At 39.1% G+C, this 23,118-nt stretch overlaps 1 pseudogene; it reads left to right on the top strand.

Moving 5' to 3' along the window:
* Positions 1 to 5,865: 5,865 nt before the first annotated feature.
* LOC118839148 lies at positions 5,866 to 7,693 on the top strand (annotated as a pseudogene).
* Positions 7,694 to 23,118: the final 15,425 nt, after the last annotated feature.

Consider the following 23,118-nt stretch of genomic DNA (forward strand, 5'->3'; position numbering starts at 1 on the left):
AGAAATAGCACTAAATTCTGGTCCAAGATAAAAACATCACGGGGATGCTATCACCACACCTCTGGACCTCTCCCACTCCTTGCCTCTAATCACCAGATTTTCTGTGTTCTGACCCAGGACTCTCCCTGCTCCAGGTTAACATGCTCTTTGCTTGTCACTTCTTCACTCTAAAACAACGGGCAATTTCTGTCTTCACGGCCCCTCCCAACTTCTTGGCCATACTGGAGACCCCTGGTGGATTGCGATTACTCACTTCCTTCCTGCAGCAGTAAGAACGAGGAGGAGAACTTGCCTTCCACGACACACCTACCCCCCCTCCACCCCTGTGCCAGTAAGGCAGTAACCACAATGTAGATGATAACTGTCAAAATGCCTGTGCGGTTCTGTACCGCAGAGTATACAAGCCTCTGTCCACATAGAAGAGAGAAGAGGTAAACCCTTTGTTCAGACACCAGAGAACCAGATCCCACAAGCCATTTACCCAATCTATCACAACAGTAAAACGTTCCATACTCAATATCACAACCCAGAGCCTCACCATCCCCAAACCTCTCTGGCCCCCTGCTGGGGTCTCCCCCAAAACAAAGTCACAGTACAGCTAAGTCAGCCTGTTCAGTTCTAACAATCATGAGGGCGGCCATTAGCAGCCATGAGGACCCATAACATCTCTCTTTCTCAGCATTTCCTGTGACATAACTTCCTTTTCCTGTCAGGAAGCTCCTCCCACCACATGTTATTTAGGTTTCCTGTGACATAAGCAGGTCACATGGCCTGTGGATAGGTGGGAAAGATCTTCAAATCTAAATTGCTACTACAACCCCCAACACTGCAATGTCACTGTCACCTAACAATTTCTCACATTGGATAGGGCTAACTTTCCACAAGAAATTCACAGTAGAAAAATTAATAGGTTGTTAGATAGTTTAGATAAATTCATTGATGACAGGCTTCTGAGAGAAACTTGGGACATCTCAATAACCTTTTGAGTCATAGAGTTAGGGCAAAATGACCTCTGATGAAATGTCCTTTAGTGCCCATGACAGAAATACACTAGCGCAGGAGTTTTTAACTTTTTTTCTGTCATGGACCCTAATGGCAATCCAGTAGAGCCTATAAATCCATTTTCAGATGAATGTTTTTAAAATGCATTTTAAAAATATATAAGATTATAAAGGAAAGCAATGATATTAAAATAATATAGTTAAAAATATTTTTTAAAAATACAAGTCCATAGATCCCAGGTTAAGGACCCCTAAACTAAACAGATTCCTAAACTGTGGTCTATAAGCATCTCTTAGATAGGGGCTTCTTACCCTGGAGTCCATGAACTTTTAAAAATATTTTGATAGGGGCGGCTAGTGGGTACAGCAAACTGAGCACTGACTGTTCAAATCCAGCCTCAGGCCCTTATTAGCTACTGATTTTCTTTGTAATCTAATATATTAAAAAACATTATTCTGAGAAGAGGTACATAGGTCTTCTCAGACTGCCAAAAGGGTTACAAAAATGGCTAAGAACTCCTTTCCTACTCCAGCCTGAACCCTAGTATCAGACTAGGAGTCATGATTAATGTCAGGAAAAGAAAAAAGGGATAAAGCAGAGCATCTTTCATCCTCTACCCAAATGTCAATCCTTGAATAGATTTGGAGCCTAGTTGGGAATGCGCTAGGGCCATCTCTGATAGGCTTTGGGGAACATATCCTTAAATTTTCAGTGTGAGCATTTACGCCTCAGAAATCACTATAAATCAGGTCTTGATTTATTATTTTGTTGATTGACTTTTCTAAAGAAAGTGTTAACAATGCAGATTCAACTTAGAAGTGTATGAATACTTTTTTATTTTCCTAAAAGCCTGGTTGTTAAACATTTACCAGCACACCCCTGAGCTTAACCATGAAGAAAAATAACCAGATTTCAGCTGTATCTCTTATTCTCCCTCTATGTCTTGTATCCACAGGTCTTTTCCTTCCCTCAGAGCAGAACTTTCCTTTTTTTTCCCTGTATGGCCTCCTGTCTTCATCTTCCCTCTTTTCTCACCTCCATGTTGGCTTTCATGAGACCCGTTCTGCTCTGCGGTTTTCCTTTGGCCTTCAGTTGGAACTGGGTCACATTCAGGACTGAATAGGCCCTTTTGGGACTTAGAGAAGATGCTGTTCTAGAAGTGCTAATGATTAATAGAGGCCACATGTGGAAACAGGAGGAGCCACCTGCCAAGACTGGACTGCCAAGACCAGACCACCAGTCTAGAAAACAAAATCAGGCCAGCTCCATTTGGCAGCTCAGGGATTGTGGGCAGTCAATCAAAGCCATTTTTATTTGTTTGTTCTTGTTTAATTTTAGATGACTCTAGCACCTTATTAAATTTTTTTTCTGATTAGAACACATTTCAAAAGTTGAGTTTCTCACTTCGAAAAATAAAATTAATCCCAATGATTTACTTTGCCACCTGAGCATCTTCGCATAGGCCTTCAGGAGCACTAATTGGTTTGGCAAGAAAAAGAAGAAGAAATTCAGAATGAATCCAAGTTTTTCAAAAGTCCAGATATGGGGCCACACTCTGAGTTTCTCTCCTCATCTTCTCCCCAACTCTGTTTGGCATTTTTGGTCTTAAAATGACTTCCATGAGAAAGGAATCTTTAATAATAGGCTTAACATAGAACCTTAGAATTTACAAAGCACTTCCCTCCCAAGAAGCTATGAGTCAGGAAGAGCAAATGTTCTTGTCCCCATTTTATGAAGAAGGAATCTGAAGTTCCAAGAACTTGAGTGACCTATCTGCCCATAGACCTGATTCTGATTTACTTTCACAGTAAATATCAGAGTCTAATCTCAAGTCCAGGTCTCCTCACTTTGAGTCCATTTCTCTTGTCATTAGCCATCACGTATCATATCAAGCAGAATAAAATATCTTTTCTCACATAAAATATAAAAATCCAAGACCTTGATGTGTTCCTTTTCTTTGGTGTATAAATAATTTACCATAAACACATAGGGTAAATTACTTATACATATGTAATATATATACACTTATATATACATGAATGTGCACACACACACACACACACACACACACATTACCCACCTTTGGCACATTCAAAGATATTGATGGAACTTGGAGAGTTCACAGGCAAACAAACTGCACAGAGTTCACAGGATTACAGATTTACTTCTTTTGAAAGGGAAGGAAAGGGGATGGGGGAGGTGAAAAAAAAGGACAAAGTTAAACAGTGCACAGCAGAGAACAAAAGAAAACACAAGGAAGCAAAAAAATATGTATAATTCTCAATACAAGGTGTATTATTTATCATACAGGCTTTCTTGAAATGAAAATTTATTGTTACATATTTTGAATCCTCTCCTATGTTCTGCTATGCACATGACATGCTTTTTTTTTCTTTCTTACTTTATACTTAAGTTTCAATATTTAAGTTTATGATATGTTTTTGTTTCTTTTCTCTATTTTATATTCGTGTTCTGGTAAAATAAAATTTAATTTAAAAAAGGGGGGTGAGCTAGGTGGTGCAGTGAGTAGAGCACCAGCCCTGGAGTCAGAAGTACCTGAGTTCAAATCCAGCCTCAGACACTTGACACATTTACTAGCTGTGTGACCTTGGGCAAGTCACTTAACCCCAATTGCCCTGCCTTCTCCCCTGCAAAAGAAAGGGAGGGGAAGGCAGGAATAAGCATTTTTAACACCTACTATGTGTACTGTGCTAAGTGTTTCTGCAAGTATTATCTCATATGACTCTCAAAATAACCCTGTGAAGAGAGGTGTTATTATTATCCCATTTTATAGTTGAAGAAACTGAGATTAACAAAGATTAAGTGACTTGCTCAGGGTCATACAGCTAGAAAGTATTTGAGGAAGAATTTGAACTCAGGTCTTCCTACCTCTGTCCATTGAGCCACCAGCTGTCTCAGATTTAAGAATGTAGTTCCAAGAGGCTCTGACTACAAATTCACTACGCTTTTCCGTTTTACCCTCCTGTATTTGTGTTTTGAGTTTTCTTTTCTACGTTTATGTTAATTCCCCTTCGTAGAATGTAAGGTCCTCAACATTTTGTTTTGTTTTCCTTTTGTCTCTGGAGCTCCAAGGCAATATCCGGGTGGCTGTTATTGCTCTTGCTGTTTGCTAGGGGGAGGCACAGAACTCCGATTGCATTGATATAGAAATCGTCCCTCCACCAAAACAGATGATCCACTGCTCTGTAGTCATGTAGACTTAAGAACTCTCATCAACACAATGACCAGAGGTCCTATGCTGAAGCACATCATCTGTCTCCTGACAGAGAGGTGATGGTCCCAAGGTGCTGAAAGAAACATATGTTTTTGGACATGGCCACTGTGTGGATTTCTTTTGCTTGCCTGTGCTTATTTGTTACAAGGGGTTTTTTTCTTAGTCTTTTTTCTTTAGTTAGGGGAGTATTGGAAGGGGAGAGGGTAACAATATTGATGCTAAAAAAAGATCACTCAAACACTTTTTAAAATGCACGGAAAAGAATAGAAAGAAATTCAAAAGTAAACAGAGACAAGCAAGACAGTTTTGAAAGTAATTTGTGGAATTTATTATATACTTTTAAAAAGCATATGTAACTTTAAATTTAAAAAACTTTAAATCTTGGAGAGAGGTCTAGGTCACTGAGAGGTTAAGTTCAAGGAAGCACAGCTAGTACATGATAGGGACAGGATTTGAACCCTGGAATAACTTGGGAAGACTCAGCAGTCACACTGCCTCTCACACTAAGCTACAGGTATGTAGTAGGTCCTTGACAAATATTTGTTAATTGAATTGATTTGAAAAGAGGGTTCTCTAGGAGCAGCTAAGTGGTGCAGCAGATAGAGTACCAGCCCTGGAGTCGGCAGGATTTGAGCTCAAATCTGGTCTTAGATACTTACTAGCTGTGTCACACTGGGCAAGTCACTAAACCCCAATCCCTGCCACAAAACCCCACAAAAAAATGGAATGGAATTCTCTGAAGGCCTTGAAGTCTTCTATAAGTATTGCCTAATAAGCTTCACAAACCAGGAGATATAAGTAAAAGATGGTTCTTTTCAGCTCAGTTTAATAGTTTAATAAAAGTTTAATAAAATTAGCCAAAGGGATCTCTTAAGAAGTGAAAGAGCTCTTTGATCTCATTCAATATGACGGGTTCCCAGACAAAATGCAGAGGAGGGGCCTGATGGATGATGGCTTAGTAGAGCCTTCATTGTGTCTATGCCGCTGTTCTCAGACTGGTGGTCTCATTGAGCTTTCAAAGATGGGCCATTTTCTTTCAGAGCCTTTTGGAGAATGTAATTCATTTTGCTACAGCTTTCCCATTGATAACTCATTACGAATGACGAACGTCATTTTTCATCAATTTGGTGCTTTTGCTAAAGCCAGAAAATTGATTTTCCACACATTAATATTTTACATTCCCTCACGAAGCGATGGGGCAGAAATAGCTAATCTTTCAAAATGCAAAACAACCACAGAAAACCAACCAGGGCTCGACAGGAGAGAACAGAACGTGTTTCCTGAGCAAACGAATCAGGAGAGCAATAAAATTAAGTGTCCCTCCCTTGTTGGTGTGATGGATTCAATTATGTAGGCAGGACACATGCATCTTCGGCCTTAACCTCATTCTCTGAAGCCTGTCTATGCTCATATAACTTGGGAGATAAATGGCCTGACTGGTGGTGTGGCAGCCACTATTTGTTACTCAAGGGCTCAGCTGCCCGCGGGGGTGCGGGGGCGGGGGAGGGCAACGGAGAAGTGGAGGGTGAGAGAAGTCGGCTGATAAAAGGGGCCTTTCTAGGTATAGCTGTATCCTTCTACCTGTTTTAAACGTGCCATAGCCATGTGATAATGAAACTAAACTAAGCATGTGGGAGCTCCGGCGGGCTCCCTCCCTCCCGGGGCTTCTGTTGGGTGCTGCGAAGCGGCGCTGCGACCCGGGGCCGACCCCAGCCGCACCTGACCGTCCTACTCCCGGGAAGATGCCGCGCTCCCTCGGTGATCGCGGGCCTGAGGGGATCGGCTTGTGACCCCTGCCACACCCGCACGCCCTTGCCCCCGGCCTTCCTCCCTCTGGTCTCCTAACCCGACCTCCCTTGCCCGAAGGCAGCCGCCTCTCTTCCTCCTCCGAGCTCTCTGCCCCTTCGCTGGTCTGCAGGTGGGTACGGAGGTACAGAAACATTCTGTGCGCACGCATGTGTTCAGATCACTGAAGAGGACCCATGACATGTTTGTGGCTGATAGTGCAAAACCAGGACAGTTAGATGAAGAGAGTCACAAACATGGCTGTCAAACTTCATACAGAGTATGGCCCTGTGTTGCACACGCCTATTTTGAAAGAAAATCCTAGAAAGGCACTCTGAATGCGGTGGATGCATATGGGCATAAACAGTATCCTGCCAATCAAGGACAAGAACTTGAATATTTAGTAACTGGTACACATCCATATCCACTAGGACCTGGTGTGCCTTTGACTGCAGATACTAAGATTCAAAGAATGCCAAGTGAATCTGCTGCACAGTCTTTAGCTGTGGCTCTACCTCCTTCACAATCCAGGATAGACGCAAACTGTACTTCAGCTGGCGTAGGTGATATTCACCGACACTCTGGACTTCCTGAATGTTCACAGACACCTGGGTTAGCTATGGCTATGATGGAAGCTGGTGGCACCAAGAATGCTGCAATGATGGCCAAAAAGGCACCTAAAATGCCTAAACCACAGTGGCAGCCACCACGGAAGCTATATAGAGTCATCAGTGGACATCTAGGCTGGGTCCAATGTATTGCAGTAGAACCTGGGAATCAGTGGTTTTTTACTGGTTCTGCTGATAGGACTATAAAGATCTGGGACCTGGCTAGTGGCAAATTAAAACTTTCATTGACTGGACATATCAGTACTGTACGAGGGGTGACAGTAAGTGCAGGAAGTCCATACCTCTTCTCCTGTGGAAAAGATAAACAGGTGAAGTTCTGGAATCTCCAATACAATAAGGTTATCAGACTATCATGGACATCTAAGTGCAGTGTATGGTTTGGGTTTGCATCCAACAGTTGATGTGCTTATGACTTGTAGTAGAGATTCAACTGCACAGATATGGGACATGAGGACAAAAGGCTATGTACACACATTGGCAGGGCATACAAATGTAGTATCTACAGTAAAGTGTCAAGCTGCAGAATCACAGATCATTATAGGAAGCCACGATGCTGCCACGTGATTATGGGACTTAGTGGCAGGAAAAACACGTGTCAAGTTAACGAATCACAAAAAATCAGAGCAGTGGTTTTGCATCCAAGACATTACACGTTTGCATCTGGTTCTCCAGATAATATTAAACAGTGGAAATTCCCTGATGGAAGTTTCATTCAAAACCTTTCTGGTCATAATGCTGTAATTAATACACTGGCTGTGAATTTGGATGGGGTGCTGGCATCTGGAGCAGATAATGGCACTGTGCATCTCTGGGATTGGAGAACTGGATATAATTTCCAAAGAGTACATGCAGCTGTGCAACCTGGATCTTTGGACAGTGAATCAGGAATATTTGCATGTGCGTTTGACCAGTCTGAAAGTCAATTACTGACTGCAGAAACTGATTAAAAACCGTTAAAGTATATGGAGAAGATGATTCAGCGACAGAAGAAATTCATCTGGTCAGCTGGAAACCATAAATTATCAAGAGAAAAAGATTTTAAAGTGGCAACGTGTACATAATTGGGTCATTGTTTTATTTTGGCTTTCATAATTGCATTCAGTCACATTGTGCTCTATTTAGGACTATAATGCAGAAATTCAGCAGACGTCATTATTGCTTCATCACATTTTATAATAAACTCCCTTTTTCTTAAAAAATAAAAATAAAAAATAAACTAAGCATGTGCCAGGAGATATTTCATCATATTTTCAGTACCTCTAGGAAATGCCCTCATCTATAACATATTGCTGCACATGAAAGTGTTCTTAATCTAAAAATTTCTTTTTCTGTTACATATATTGTAAGGAACTGAGAGGCAGCAGAGCATACTATATAGAGTTCCTTCAGGAAGAGATGGCTTCAAGCCCTACTTCTGACACCTACTGCTTGCCCAAGAGCAAGACATTTAACCTCAAAATTCTCCAGGTAACTCACTAAGTCTGCATGTTACAGATGAGTTGCTGATATACACCAGTAGATGGGTTTCCATACCAGGGAGTCCCTCACAGATCCAGACCAGTTGATAAGCATTTATTAAGGACCTACTATGTATTTACATATGGTACATAGTAGGTCCTTAATAAATATACACATATGGTACATACACTGTACCTATGTGCCACATGTATGCATACATATGGTACACTATGCATATATCATATGTGTACCATCAGAGTATGTACCATACATTGTTCTAAGTGCTCGGGAATACAAAAAAAGGCAAAAGACCGTACCTGCTCTCAAGAAACTCAGTCTAATGAGGCCTACAACATGCAAACAACTATGTACAAACAAGTTAAATAAAAGATAAATTCTTGTTATTATTTTTCCTTTGTGTTCTAAGAAGACCAAAATGAAATCATGACGTCAAAGTCAATGTTCAGAGTGTCTGGCTGTGTCCAATCATACCAATTGGAGCTTGGAAGGCTCTACCACAGGTTGGGCACAAATAGTCCATATGATCATTTTGGATGGAGATGTCTAAATTTGCACAGCTTGCACTTCATTTGGGCTACTGTAATTCTGTTTTGTCCATAGAGCATAACTCCTTCTTTGATGTGAGCATGCTATGCTCACATGCTATGGATGGTCCCGTGCCAGTGTCTTATATAAGTGGATAAATTGTAAATAATCAGCAGAGGGGAAAGCACAAAGATTAAGGAAAATGGGGAAAGGCTTCCTGTAGAAGGAGAGATTTTAGGAACTTGAAGGAATCCAGGAAAGCCAGGAGATAGAGATGAGGAAGGAGAATGTTCCAGGCATATGGTACAAATGATGGAGTATCTTGTTCAAGAAACAGCAAGGACCTGCTACTTCTAGTGAACACCAAATGGAGAATCATGCTGGTGCTGCAGAAGGTGCAGGAGGCCCCGGGGGTCCCGGAGTCGGAGTCCGGGGTAGCTTCTGCAGTGGCTTTGGCAGCGGGGGCCATGATTAAGGCCATGGCTATGGCCTCGGGGCCTGTGGAGGAAAGGCCAAAGGCAAAGAGTGGGTTTCTGTAGCTAAACTGGGCCAGCTAGTCAAGGACATGAAGATCAAGTCTTTGGAAGAGATCTGTCTTTTCTTGCTTCCTATCAAGGAGTCTGAGATCATAGATTTCTTCTTGGGATCTTCACTGAAAGATGAGGTTCTGAAGATCATGCCTATTCAGAAACAAACTAAAGCTGGACAACGTAACAGGTCTAAGTGTCAAAGGCTACAGAGAGATCAAGGGACACGAGAAGTGAGAAAAGTTATGGTCATTAAGAGATCATTAGTAACTTTGGAGACAGGAGTTTCTGATGAATGTTGAGATGGGAAGCCAAATCATATAGATAGTCAATCAGTGAGAGGAAAGGAAGTGAAAATGCCTGTTGTGGATGGCCTTCTCAATGAGTTGAGCCACAAAACGGAGGAGAGTTGGACCAAAAGCTAGTTGGGATAGATGGATCAAGTGAAGTGGGTTTTTTTAAGGATGAGGGAGACATGGACATATTTGTAGGCAGTAGGGAAGCAGCCAGTGGACAAAAAGAGATTGAAGATAAGGAAGGAGTAGGGATGATAGAGCAAGAAATCTGCTAGAGAAGAGGCAATGGAATAGGATCACTTGAGCTTGGAGAGGAGCTTGCCTTGTCAAGGCAAAGGGCCACCACATTATGTGATACAGGGGTGAAGCTAGAGATAATGGGCAGAAGGCATCAGGGAGCTGTGAATTGAAGACAAGCAGGAAAAAAAGAAGTTCTCATCAAATAGACTTGATTTTTTCACTGGAATATGAGGCAAATTTCTCAGGTGAGACGGTGCATGTGTGATGGAAAGGGGTTGGGAGGGTTGAAGTTTGGGAAGTTTGAGGAGGCATGAAAAAAGGCTTAGAAAAGCCACTGGGGGTAGACAGTGAGTTAATTAGGAAGATGTAAAAGGATTGCCTGGCTCCAATAAGGGCCCAGGTGAAATTACAAACCCAATTTGTAGTGGATCCAGTCAGCACGGTTTCATGATTTTCTCCAGTTTTGTTCAGCAGCATGTGAGTAGGAGCAAAGACACTGATGTGGTAGCAAAGATGGTGGCAGTAATATAGGGCTGAGGCCTGGCAGGGCAAGATTGGCAATAGGATAAAAAAGAAAAGTGATTCTGAAGAAGACAGTGTGGAGGTGAACTGGTTCATAAAGAGGTCAATACAGAGAAGGGAATAGAGTGTGGACAGTGCAGGAGTGATGACCTAAGGAAGAACTAAGGATTCTGAGATACTATGATTTGATGACACTTGATCTGATGACTGAGAGTCTTAGTAATGCAAATAGACTGTAAGTTCCTTGAGGACAAAGAGTGGTTTTCATTTTGTCTTTGTATCCCCAGTACCTAACACAGTACACCTTCCATGTACATAGCAAGTGATTTATAAAGGCTCATTGGATAAGATAGGTTTGCAAAACATTTTAAAATATATTGCTATAAAAAAAATTACTCCCTAAAGGCCTACAAGCTCAACAAAATAGCTGGATTACCTATAAATAGTTCTTAGTTGATAGAAACATCTATTTTGAGGGTGAATGAATTGGTATGGGAATTAATTATTGGGCTTTCTTGATTCCTCTTCCATTAAGCACTCCAGCAAACTGCTCACCTGCTATACTGGCCTATGTCTTGAACTGATTTCATATGGAATATGAAACCTCACCTACTCAGCTAGGGATAGGTTCTTAGAGGAGGCAGGACCCTCTATTCCAGTGAGATCATAGGCTAGCTAACTACTGCATTGTACATTTTCTGATTAATAGTTTTATTGATAAAACAACAAAGGTATTTATTGGAAAACATAACTAACTGACAAAACTAAATGTAACTAATAAATAAAACTATTACCATAAGTATATGAAATAAAATAGTCTCTTGCCAGCATCAACATTTATCAGTATTTTCTTATTTGTGTACTTGCTGCGTGCCTTTCACCTTATCCCCACGTAGAATTTAAGCTCCTCGAGGGCAGGGACAGTTTCATATTTTGTCTTTCTATCTCCAACATCTAGCCTGGTGCCTGGCACACAGTGAGCACTTAATAAGCCCTCGTCAGATTGAATCAAATCGAACGTATACTTAAAAGCAGCCACTAGACAACTTATTGGTCTTGAGACTTTCAATACTTTCAGAAGATTCCTGTGGCTTCCTATATTTCTACATAAACAATGCCTACATCCTAAAGAGCTGATCTAAGAGGCATTCTGGGGTGGAGGTAAAATAAGCACTTCTAATAGAAGAAATTCTTAGAGAGGGTGGAAAGGTGAGATTAGATTTCTTCTTTACTTAACAAATGTCATCTTAAAGCTGCTAGGCAGTACAGTGTTGAACCTGGAGTCAGGAAGACCTTGGTTCAAATCCAGTCTTAGACATTTAGTAGCTGTGTGATTATCTTCACTTAACATCTATCTGCCTTAGTTTCCTCATTTGTAAAATGGGGGTAATAATAGTACCTACTTCCCAGGGTTTCTAGGAGTATGAAATGAAATAATATTTGTAAAGCAAACTTTGTAAACTTTAAAGTACCATTTAAATGCTAATAATAGTAATTAATAATAATAATGCCTAAGTCTACGGAATAGGGCTTTTCTCATTGCCCAGAAGGTACCTAAGATACTTTAGTGGATCTATAGGTATGTATAGAATGTGGAGAAAGGATAATTGATAATGGCAATGGTAAGGGTAAGGGTACACTGCCCATCTGGCTCATCTTCTATGCACACCTATGAATGAATCCAGGATTGTTTGGATATGGGCAACCTCTACATTAGTGCAAGTCAGTTGTCACTCTGCTTCTTCATGACTTTTTCTCCTATGAGGTCCTTACCTTGCTTTTCCATATGCCTTCCATAAAGTATCTACTTAACATGCTAGAGGTCACCTTCTGATTAGTTTACTGTCTTGGAAAAACCAGTGTTGCCCTTCATCAATGTTATCTCACTCTAAATATATGTCCGGCCCACTTTCTTTCAGTCATATACGGCCTTGGGGATGTCTTGTATCACGTGTTCCATACCGAAGAGGGCTTCCCTGTCCTATTTTCAATAGTCTTTCCTACATGTCAAAACCTACATCACAGGTACTTTCAGATAATCCCTTTTCATTTAGGAGTCAGCCTCTTCGCTGATATCTTGTTATTTATGGTTAATAATGTAAATTGTGTGCATGTGGTATAAGATGTTCATTTAAAAACGAGCAGTTTCGGAAAGGTTTGGAGGCGTTGTAGATTGTTGGCTCTAGAATCAGGAGAACTAGATTTAAGACTGCCCTCTGACGTGGATTGGCCGTGTGACCCTAGGCAAGTCATTTCAATTATTGTTGTTGTTGCTTGTCCTTTGTTTCCAAAGAGGACCAATGACATCTTGGGCGACATCTTGACTTGTGTGTCAACTGAATTTAAGTGAGACAAAGATGCAAATTGCCGGCCTCACTCTGGCAGTCAGCGACATCCAGTGGCAGAACAAAAGTCTCGATGACTGGAGATGGCCCAGGATGCAGTGGATGACCTTGGCATCTTCAGTGTGTGACCAAGCTCTAAGCTCTCCGTAGCACCTGCTACAGCCACCTTCATGGCCATTGGAACAAACTGTTCTCATCCTCTCACTCTGCAAGGGGAAAGTCTTTGCATGCTTGGGGTAGACATCCCCCTAAATCACCAACAGGTTTGAGACCTATTGATTACCCTCAACCTGGTTTAGCCATCTGCTGAGACAATTATTAGGGTACGGCCACTGCACATGCTTCAGCTAAATTGTAATTGTTCCAGCGACTCTCTAAGACTGTACATTACAGAGGAGCTGCCAATCTATGGGGAAGGAGTTTTCCATAACAAGAGTTCCCCCCCGCCAGAGCCAGGGGCCCCCAAAATATTGCCGTTTGGGAAATTAGAGGGGAAATGTTAGTGAAGGTTGTTTCCAGGAAGATTTGAAGATCTGCCAGTTACAGAGAGGAAAACAGCCGACTAACAAAACTACGGAGGAATAGCTTTAGACTACTCTCAGCAAGAAGCAAAGCGGGGAGGGGGAGAAGCAATAGCATAGTGTAATACAAAGAACATTGTAGCTAGAGTCAGAGGACTGGGATTCGAATCTTGACTGATACTTAACTATCTGTGAGGTAGGGCAAATGATTTAATCCCTCTCAACTCTAATATCCTCATCTGTAAAATGGGGGTGTGGTGTCTGAACTAGGTACCCTCCAAGATCCATGCCACTCTAAATTTATGATGCTGATCTGTAACCAAAGCCTTCTAGGAACACCATAACACTAGGTATCTGATTGAAGGTAAAATTGACTTTGTGTTATTCAATCATTTCAGTTGTGTCTGACTCTTTGTGACTCCATTTGGGGTTTTCTTGGCAAAGATACTAGAGTGGTTTGCCATTTCCTTCTCCAACTCATTTTATAGATAAGGAAACTGAGGCAAACAGCATTAAGTGACTTGCCCAGAGTCACACAACTATTGAGTGTCCAAGGTCAGATTTGAACTTAGGAAGACCAGACTCATCTTCCTGACTCCAGGCCTGATACTCAAACTGACTATAACAAGGTAATTTTGATATCCTGTCACATTTGTTCACTCTATTTGTTCATTCACATTTGTTCAAAGTGTGCTTTATAACATTAGGCAAGTTTAAGGAATCTGTTTGTAATGTGTCCCAAGGCTGGTTTTCTCTGCTGATAGATTTTTCCCCTGACGACAATGGCTTGATTAGTATGTTTCTCAGGACTCTGTCCTTCCCAGCCATTCACAGGCAGTTTAATTAAAATGACAATATAACTAAAATGAATTGAATAGGGTACAGGAAATGGGTTTGATGCTACAAATCAGTGCAACACATTCAGTAGAAAATTCATGCAATGGTAGAGTCCTAAGAATATGAGGTTTAATAATTTCCAAAGACATTAGCATATTATCTGTATCATCACTAAATTTTCAATTATCCTAATTATTTGTTCCTGAACAATGCTGTTGGACAAGTTAGCCAGATAATACCTTCTAGCTATTTACAGATCTATTTCTTCTTTGATCTTCTTCTGGGCTGTCTTAACTTTCCTTCTAATCCATTCTGATCTCTCTTCATAGTTAAATTGATGGTAGTTTTAGGAATTCTTAATTTTCTCCTAAAACTTGAAGCAATTCATTTCAAATCAACAAACACTTCTTTAATTCCTATTGTTCACTAGGCACTGTGCTAGGCACTAGGAGTAATACAAAGATGAAAAGCAACTCAAAATTATGCCCATAAAATGCCTACAATCTAATGGGGAGGAGGGCATGCCAATTTGGGGTTGGGGTAAGACACACACACAAACATAAGTGCGATACAAGGTAGAATATAATAAGGGCCAAAAAAAGGCTTAGACAAAATTCTATACTAAGTATGAGAGAAATAATATTTCATTGTTGGAAATTCTGAGATACTACTCCTCAACTCTAAAAGTCTTAAATATTCAGTATAAATTTTGTATTTATTACCAAGAGTAAAAGTCATTACAGTTATCCCTTCTATATCACAGGGGTTAAGCGGCATGGAGCCCCTGCAATCTGGAAAATTCTACATGAAATTTTTTGGCCCTCCCTTCATACCAAAGAAGTCTGAATTTTTTCTTTTATGGTATATTTATAGTACCCTATTGTAAAATTTGGGTTAAGTATTTGGTCATAGGCTCTGTGTTGTCTGCTGGCCTTCATATGTAGTCTGCGGCTTCCACAAAACTCCCAAAAAATTCCCATTTAGTTTCTTATGCCAACCCACGATATATCAAAACCACGATGGAGAAAATTGTGATGTGGAAGGGATAACTGTATGGTGTAGTGGAAAGCAGAGTAAGTTGGGAGAAATCTGGATTCTAATATTGACTCTACTATTAACTGGGTTTAGAGAGAGGAAAGATTGAAGCAGGACAGCCAGTTAGGAGACTATTATGATACTATAGGCAAGAACCTGAATTAGGGTGGTGAGAAAGAGAGATTCAAGAAATATTATGAAAATAAAATCAACAGGATTTGGTAACAGATTGGATATGGGAGGCGAGGAAAAGCCAAAAGTCAAGGATCATCCTGAGGTTGTGAATCTGGATAACTGGGAGGATGGTGGTACCCTAAAAAGGAAGAGGAAAGTTAGGAGGAGAATGCTTTGGGCTGGGGGCAGAGAATTATAAGTTCAATTTTGAAAATGTTGAATTTTAGGTGCTAATAGCGCATGTACTTTGGAAATGTCCAGCAGGCACTAGAGATGTGTGACTGGAGTTAAGGAGAAAGGTTAGATACACAATTTTAGGAGTCATTTGTGGAGATATGATTGATAGTCAAACCTATCTGATGAGAGTACAAAAAGAGAGAAGAGGGCCCAGGGCAGAAGCTTGGGGGATACACATATGTTTAAGGGGCAGGAGATGATGATTAGTGAGAAGCAGACTAAGAAGAAATTATCAAGGAGGGGATGTGGGAGTGCAATGTCAGGAAAGCTAAGGGAAGAGAGTATCCAGGAGAAAGAGTGGTTAACTGTATCAGTAACCACAGAAAAGTCAAGGCAGATGAGGACTTAGAAAAAGCCATTGGATTTGGCAGTTAAAAGATCACTGGTCCAGTATATACAAAAATATTTATAGCAGCCCTTTTTGTGGTGGCAAAGAATTGGAAATCAAGGGGGTGCCCATCAATTAGGGAATGGCTAAACAAATTGTGGCATATGAATGTAACAGAATACTATTGTGCAATAAGAAATGAGGAACAGATGGACTTCATTATAACCTGAAAAGACTTATATGAATTGATGCTGAGTGAGGGAAGCAGAACCAGGAGATCATTATATACAATTACAGACATACAGCATCTGTAAGGACTAACTTTGATAGACTTGTCTCTTCTCATCAATGCAAAGTTCAAAGACAGCTCCAAAGACTCATGATGGAAAGGGCTGTGCACATCCAAAGAAAGCATTATGGAGTCTGAGTGAAGATTGAGGCAAACTGTTTGTGCCTTATTTTTTTTCCTTCTTTTTTGGTTTCGTTCCTTCTTTCTCACGATTCATTCCATTGGTTATAATTCTTCTTTACAACTGGACTATTATGTAAATAAGTACAATGTAAAAGTATATGTAGAACCTATATCAGATTACATGCCACCTTGGTGGGAGAGGGGAGGAGAGAGAGGGAGGAAGGGAAAATTTGGAACTCAAAACCTTGTGGAACTGAGTGTTGTAAACTAAAAATAAAAAGTAAAATTATAAAAAAGAGAGAGAGATCACTGGTCCTAGACAGAGAAGTTTTAGTGGTGAGATGAAGGAGAAAGAGCCAAGATGACAAAGAAAAGGCAGAGACTTACCTAAGCTCTTCCAAATTCCCCTCCAAATTTTAAAATAATGCTTCAAAATCAATTCTGGAGTGGCAGAACCCACAAAAGGATGGAGTGAAACAATTTTCCAGACCAGGACAGCTTAGAAGGTCAGTAGGAAAGGTGTGTCACACTGGGATGAGAGTGGAGTGCAGTCCAGCACAGGCAATGACCAGCTAAGACAGCAGCAGGTCTTAGAGTGCAACTGAATCAGCAGCAGCAGCACCTTCCAGAGCTTTCAGCCCACAGATGGTAATGAGGTCAGACAAATGGTCAAAAGGAGATTATAGGGGTCCTTTCACTGGTATTGGGTGCAGGACTCTATTGCATTACCCATACATAGATCCAGGTCATAGTCCCAGGTAGAAGAGAAACACTAGCACACCAGAGCTTGTGTCCACAGTGGAAAAGAATAGTAAATACACCTTTCCTTAGATCATACCACCTTGAAAGAACTGAAAACTTACAGACCTCTAAAACTAGCTCTGAAAATAGTAACACACACACACACACACACACACACACACACACACACACACACAAATTGCCTTTTAGAACAATGTCCTCTCCACGCCAGGAGCAGAGCTGGACTTCAACATAAAGTTAAAAGTCAAGAAATAGGCTGAGGAAATTATCAAACAATGACAACAGCAACAAAAAGAACCTGACCACAGAAAGTTACTATCATGACAGGGAAGATCAAAACACAAACTCAGAGGAAGAGAACAAAGTTAAAACTGCTACATCTAAAGGAAAACGTGAATTGGTCTCAGGCCCCAAAAAAATTCCTGGAAGAGCTCAGAAAGGATTTTTTCTAAATCAAATAAAAGAGGTAGAAGAAAAATTGAAAAAAAAGAAAGGAGAGTGGTACAAGAAAATCATCAAAAAAAGAGTTAACAATTTGATAAAGGAAACACAAAAAAATGAAGATAATAACACCTTAAAAAAACAGAATAGATCAAATGGGAAAAGAGGCACAATAAAGAGAAGAACTCTTTTAAAAAAAGAATCAGCCAAATAGAAAAGGAGGTGCAAAAGCTCACTGAAAAAGTAATTCCTTAAAAATTAGAATTGAGCAAGGTAATTGTCCCTGGAAGCTAATGATTCCATGAAACATCAAGGAACAATAAAACAAAATCAAAAGAATGAAAAAAATAGAAGAAAATGTGAAATATCTCATTGGAAAAATAACTGAGCAGGAAAATAGATCCAGGAGAGATAATTTAAGAATTATTAGACTACCTGAAAACCATGATCATGTAATTACTCCATACTAGATAACTTTATATCAGATTTTAGATGTAATTAGTATAAAGTGCTAAAGGTGATTAGATGAATGATTTTCTATGTAAGTTAATATGGAAATGCATTCAACTGAATTGAGATTATCTGACTGGTAATAGTTTTGTCTCATATTTCAAATTCATAATAGCATATATGATATTGTGTTTCTAAATTTTATTATATTATAAAATTTTGTCAGTTATTTTATCAGATATGCTGTGAGAAAAGCAATTTCTCTTTTAATCTGAATGTTGTCAGGTAATGAACTGAACTGTTAAAAGAAGGTGGCAATAATATTTGAAAATTGTTATCAGCCCTGCTGAACACATTTAATATTCTGAAGCATTGAAATTTAAGAAACTAGAAACTTCCAGATTTGCCTATAGTAAAAAGGAAGTTTTACTTAAAATTATTTGGCTATCACTTATGAAAATTATTAAGTTATTAGGGGTTATTGTCTTATGTTAAAAACCTATCAAGTATTTACATGGGTATAGTTTAGAAAGTAAAATTGATAATTACTTAGTGGGAAAAGGTATAAAGAAAAGACCCTGTAAAATCTCCTTATGTGTAAATTTACAGGGTTTCTTGAGACCATCTGCTTGCACAAAGTCATAAAATCTTATCAGCTCTATGAAAGAGCTTATTAGTGTTGTAAAATTCCTAAGCAATGAATTAGTTTACTGGGAAAATGGAAACCTCCCTTTTTCATTTCCTTGCAAAAATAAGGGTAAAATTTTCAAGAGTGAGTTTCATCTAAGATTATTATTACTTGTAGAGCTTATTAAATTATACCTAGAATAGTATAGTCAATTTAGTCTCAACAAACTCCAATCTTAAAGATTTTTTTTTTGCCTTGAGGGATAAATATACAATACCTTAAGAGATGGATATCTGTTAGTCTGGAGGTTTACAGCAATTAGCCAGTGTTTCTGAGTTTTTGAATAAAGTATCATATATTCACTATCTATGTGGAATTCCAAAATGTAATTATTTTCTTGATTTCTAATGTTGATTTTTATACCAGAATGATTTTACATTCAAGAAAGGAAAAAAGAAAAGAATGATGTTGCGTAAATTTTTAAAGAGCTAGTAAACTTTTATTATTTCAACACCATGAGGGAAAAAATAATGACTGTATCTAGTCCTAAGCTGTGATCAGTGAAATTTTGCTATTTGATGCAAAATCTGATATCATTCTAAGTTTTGATTTCAGGTATGATTGTGTACATTGTCATGAAGCAACAGTCCACCATCCAAGGAGATGCTATGTCCTGCCGAGAGGGAGTGTAGTCTGGGAAATGCTATAAGTAAATGTCTATCCCTGGAAAAGGTTGAAAGGACAACCTTGGCATGGCTGAAGGTATGCTCCTCTTGACTCATTTTCCCCATTATGTTATCTCCTTCTGAACCTAAATGTTTCCCACTAAATCATGAGTCTGGCTATGGGGCCCCATAAATGAAGTGGGGCTTTGTTATATACTCGGCTGTTCCTAAAACTTAACTATGACTCTTACCTGAAATCAAACAGAGCTAAGGCTGCTTTATCCTGGGAAACCTATGTTGAGGCATTCTGAGCCCTTGGGTTTATACCTAGAGGACCAGTTTTGATGCTCTTATAACCATGTCCCTTTCTCTTCCTCGCATAGCAAATTTCTATTATCAAGGCAAGTGAACAATAGAAGTTTGCCATTGCAATACTGAATCTATTAATTTTTAGACTGATACTAAAACATCTGATTTACAATAATGAGCTTCAAGTGCAAAAGATCTTATTGTTTTCAATCTTAATTTGTAGTCATTCCATATCCTAAGCAATTAGATAAATTTGTGCTTAAAATTGTCATATGTAGAAGATTAAGTTCCTAAAGTTACTCATTCTATTTTTTGGAGGGAGAAAGGCAGGGCAATTGGGGTTAAGTGACTTCCCCAAGGTCGCACAGGTAGCAAGTGTGTCAAGTGTCTGAGGCCGGATTTGAACTCAGGTGCTCCTGACTCCAGGGCTGGTGCTCTACTCACTATGCCACCTAGCTGCCCCAAGTTATTCATTCTTTCTGTACAATATGGGAATGATTAGACAAAGATAAAGGTGCTTCTGAAACAAAGATATAAATCTACCAATTTATGAGGTTAAAGTAAAAAATTCTCTGCTGTTTTCGCTTTAAGGAATAGAATTTCAGTGCAATCAATTATCTTAATGGCAAGCAACTTATGAGCTCTCCTATGTTACATCAATGGGAAATCCAACGTTACTTAGGTTTGTTATTTAATCTAGAACTAAAACCTGTGGGTAGGGCACCTCCTGAAATGCAAACAAACTACTCAAGAGTTGCCTTAAAGATGTTCCCATTGCTTAAAGAGTTCCTAAGAACAGTAAGTCTATATTGTGTAATATCTATTCCATTTGAAGATGATTAAATGATTGAACATGTTTTACTATATTACTACAGACAACTTGTTTCATATAAATTGCTCTCTGAATACAATTTGGGAGTATATTTACATATCCCATCCCAAGTCTTTTGTGATTTGGAGTTGAAGAATCTTTTAAGCAAATTTACTTATGTGAGCCTTGAACCTAGGAATAAAAAGCCTCTACTTACAATGAGTGCTGGTAGTTATGTATTCATGTATAAGATTAGATCCTTAAAGTATCTCCTCCTCCTAAAGGAGGAATTAGCAGAAGTGAAAAAGTTTTGATAAAAGCAACAAGATCAGATGATTATATATGTCAAATGTAAATTATTCTAGGCCTTGAGTATGTTCTAACAACAAGTACTAAAAGTAGCGTTCAGGATTTTACACATAAAATTGTACCGATAATCGTAAAGAAGAAAAAAACAGTAAATGGTATGTAATAACTGAAATTTTTTAAGTTTCAGGTATATTATTGGTTCTCAAATTGCTCTGTTGTCAATAGGGTTAAAGTCATAAGGTTTGGCTGTTTTTTACCACATAACCTAATTATTGGAAAAAGCAAATTCAGGAGGTTATACTAAATTTTATTAAGTCCTGCTATTGACAGATTTTAATTGAATTACCCAGGAGCTTCTGCAAGTGACTAGGAACCAAACAAGAAAATTCACTGTCAAGAGATTATTTCAGAAATGCCTTGAGATCAAGGCCTAATCCAAAATTTCCGGGGGAAGATGTTTCCAAGGACCAGACTTTAGACATCTGAAAATCGAGATGAAATGTGCTGATTAACTGAACACTGGCAGTGAGTTGCCAGGTTACAATGTGAATTGATGTTATTTAATATTGATGATCATTCTTGTATTACTTTAGTCTTTTGTTTCATGGTATTTATGTTTACTGAGTTTTCTTGGTGACCTTGCTTGATATGTAAATCTCCTCTGCAAAATTAGTACATGGTGAGCCCTCTAAAAGGCTTGATCTGTAACCTGCCTTAGTTTATATAGAGAGCCTATTCAACAAGGTTTGTCTCTGTGGGGGATACATGAGAGTGTGACTCTGTGTACCTAAGTTTATTCAACTTTATTTCATTGATAGAAATGTGGGATTGTGGTTTGTGATATTCATGGCCATAGCACACATTTCCTGTTGTAAGTTTAAGTCCCCCGGCTTATAGCCACTAACACTTCCTCAAATTGACTTGGCACAAGCTGCAGAAATCTGGATGAGAAAGTTGAGGATAAATGTGCAATACAGGATTGAATGTGATGCTGAACCATATATATTTTGTTTGGTGTTCAGTCATTTCCACAAAAATGATTAGCACCAAATGGAGGAATTATTGAAAGTTATGCTGACACAGTGACCCATTGTTCCTAGACCTGCTTGTCAATTAGTGTGGCGGGAGGCATCATCCAGTCTGCAGCTTTTGTATTACCCAATATCTATCCCGTACCAACTTACACCCCTACCTATTTGTACCCGTTAAACATCACATACAGACAATTAGGGAGGAACTGAGATGCAATGGTCCGTCTCCTTTTGCTGATCTGGACCTATCTGACTTGTCTTTATTTCATGAAAGTTATCAATAAAGGCTGGCTCCATCTTGAATTCCTTGCTTATCTTTAGTGATCAGCCCATTAATGCGTTGCTACCTTGACATATTTTTAATAAAGCACTTTTAAATCTCTTTGTCCTGAGTTTTGCCTTGGTAATCAGAGTGGAAGCCTGAACAAAGAATTTTCCTTTTAACAGTTTCTTAACTCTCTAGGAGATCTGAGCATATTTGTAGGCAGTAGGGCAGAAGCCAGTAGATAGGGAGAGGCTAAAGCTGAGATAGAGAAATAAATGATCAATGGAGCAGCCTGACAGAAGAGATAGCAGGGGATGAGCTCAAAGGAATAAGTAGAGGTGTTGGTATTGACAAGAATAAAGGTCACCCACTCCCTAAAGACCAGAGGAAAAGAAAAGAACATAAAAGAGAGGTCAGTCAATACCATGGATCTTGCACAGCCACATTCTTTATAGACCCCAATTCAACTCAATTGAACAAACTTTTATCAAAAGCAGACGTGTCAAACTCTGCAGGAAAAACTCCACATGCTGCACCAACCAGATTAAAATGCAATTGGGAAATGTCTAACAAAAAATAAAATGCAGCATAACATTAATTTGTGGGTTTTTAAAACATCAATATACTGTCCTATTTTTATTTTCATTTGATACCACTGATTATAGACCTAATATGTGCAAGGTTGGGTGCTGGGGTTTCAGAAACAAAGATAAAATAGTGTCTGCCCTCAAGGAACATACATTCTGTACATAGATAGAATCAGATAGAACAGAGATAATTTTAAACCCATAAAAAGTGAAATAATGGTAGAAGAGCAAAATAAAAATAAATACAAAATAATGATAGCTCACACATCCAACAGTTTTGGATTTGCAAATAGCTTCCCCTTACAACATTCCTGTGAAATAGGTTGTAGGTATTAGCAATCCCATTTTATAGTTGAGAAAAATGAGGTTCAATGAGATTAGTTAACCTAGCTGATATTTATGTACTAGCTTGAGATTTGAAAAATACTTCACATGCATTATGGCATCTGATCCTCACAACAACCTCACAGTAGATGGGTTCTCTTATTAGCCTCATTTTACAGATAAAGAAACTGAGGCTGAGAGCGGTCAAATGACTCACCCAAGATCATACAGCCAGTAAGTGTCTGAGGCAGGATTCAAATCCAAGCTCTCTTGACTAGTTCCAGCATGAAAACACCACATCATTAATATTAATTTCTTTCTCGTTTTTTAAAAATGAAGTTCAGATAGAAATAATTCTAGGGTAAGTGATTATCCTGCAATTATTCTTTCATGTCTAATGTCCTATC

The sequence above is a fragment of the Trichosurus vulpecula genome, chromosome 1 (assembly GCF_011100635.1).
Source record: "Trichosurus vulpecula isolate mTriVul1 chromosome 1, mTriVul1.pri, whole genome shotgun sequence".
NCBI lineage: Eukaryota > Metazoa > Chordata > Mammalia > Diprotodontia > Phalangeridae > Trichosurus > Trichosurus vulpecula.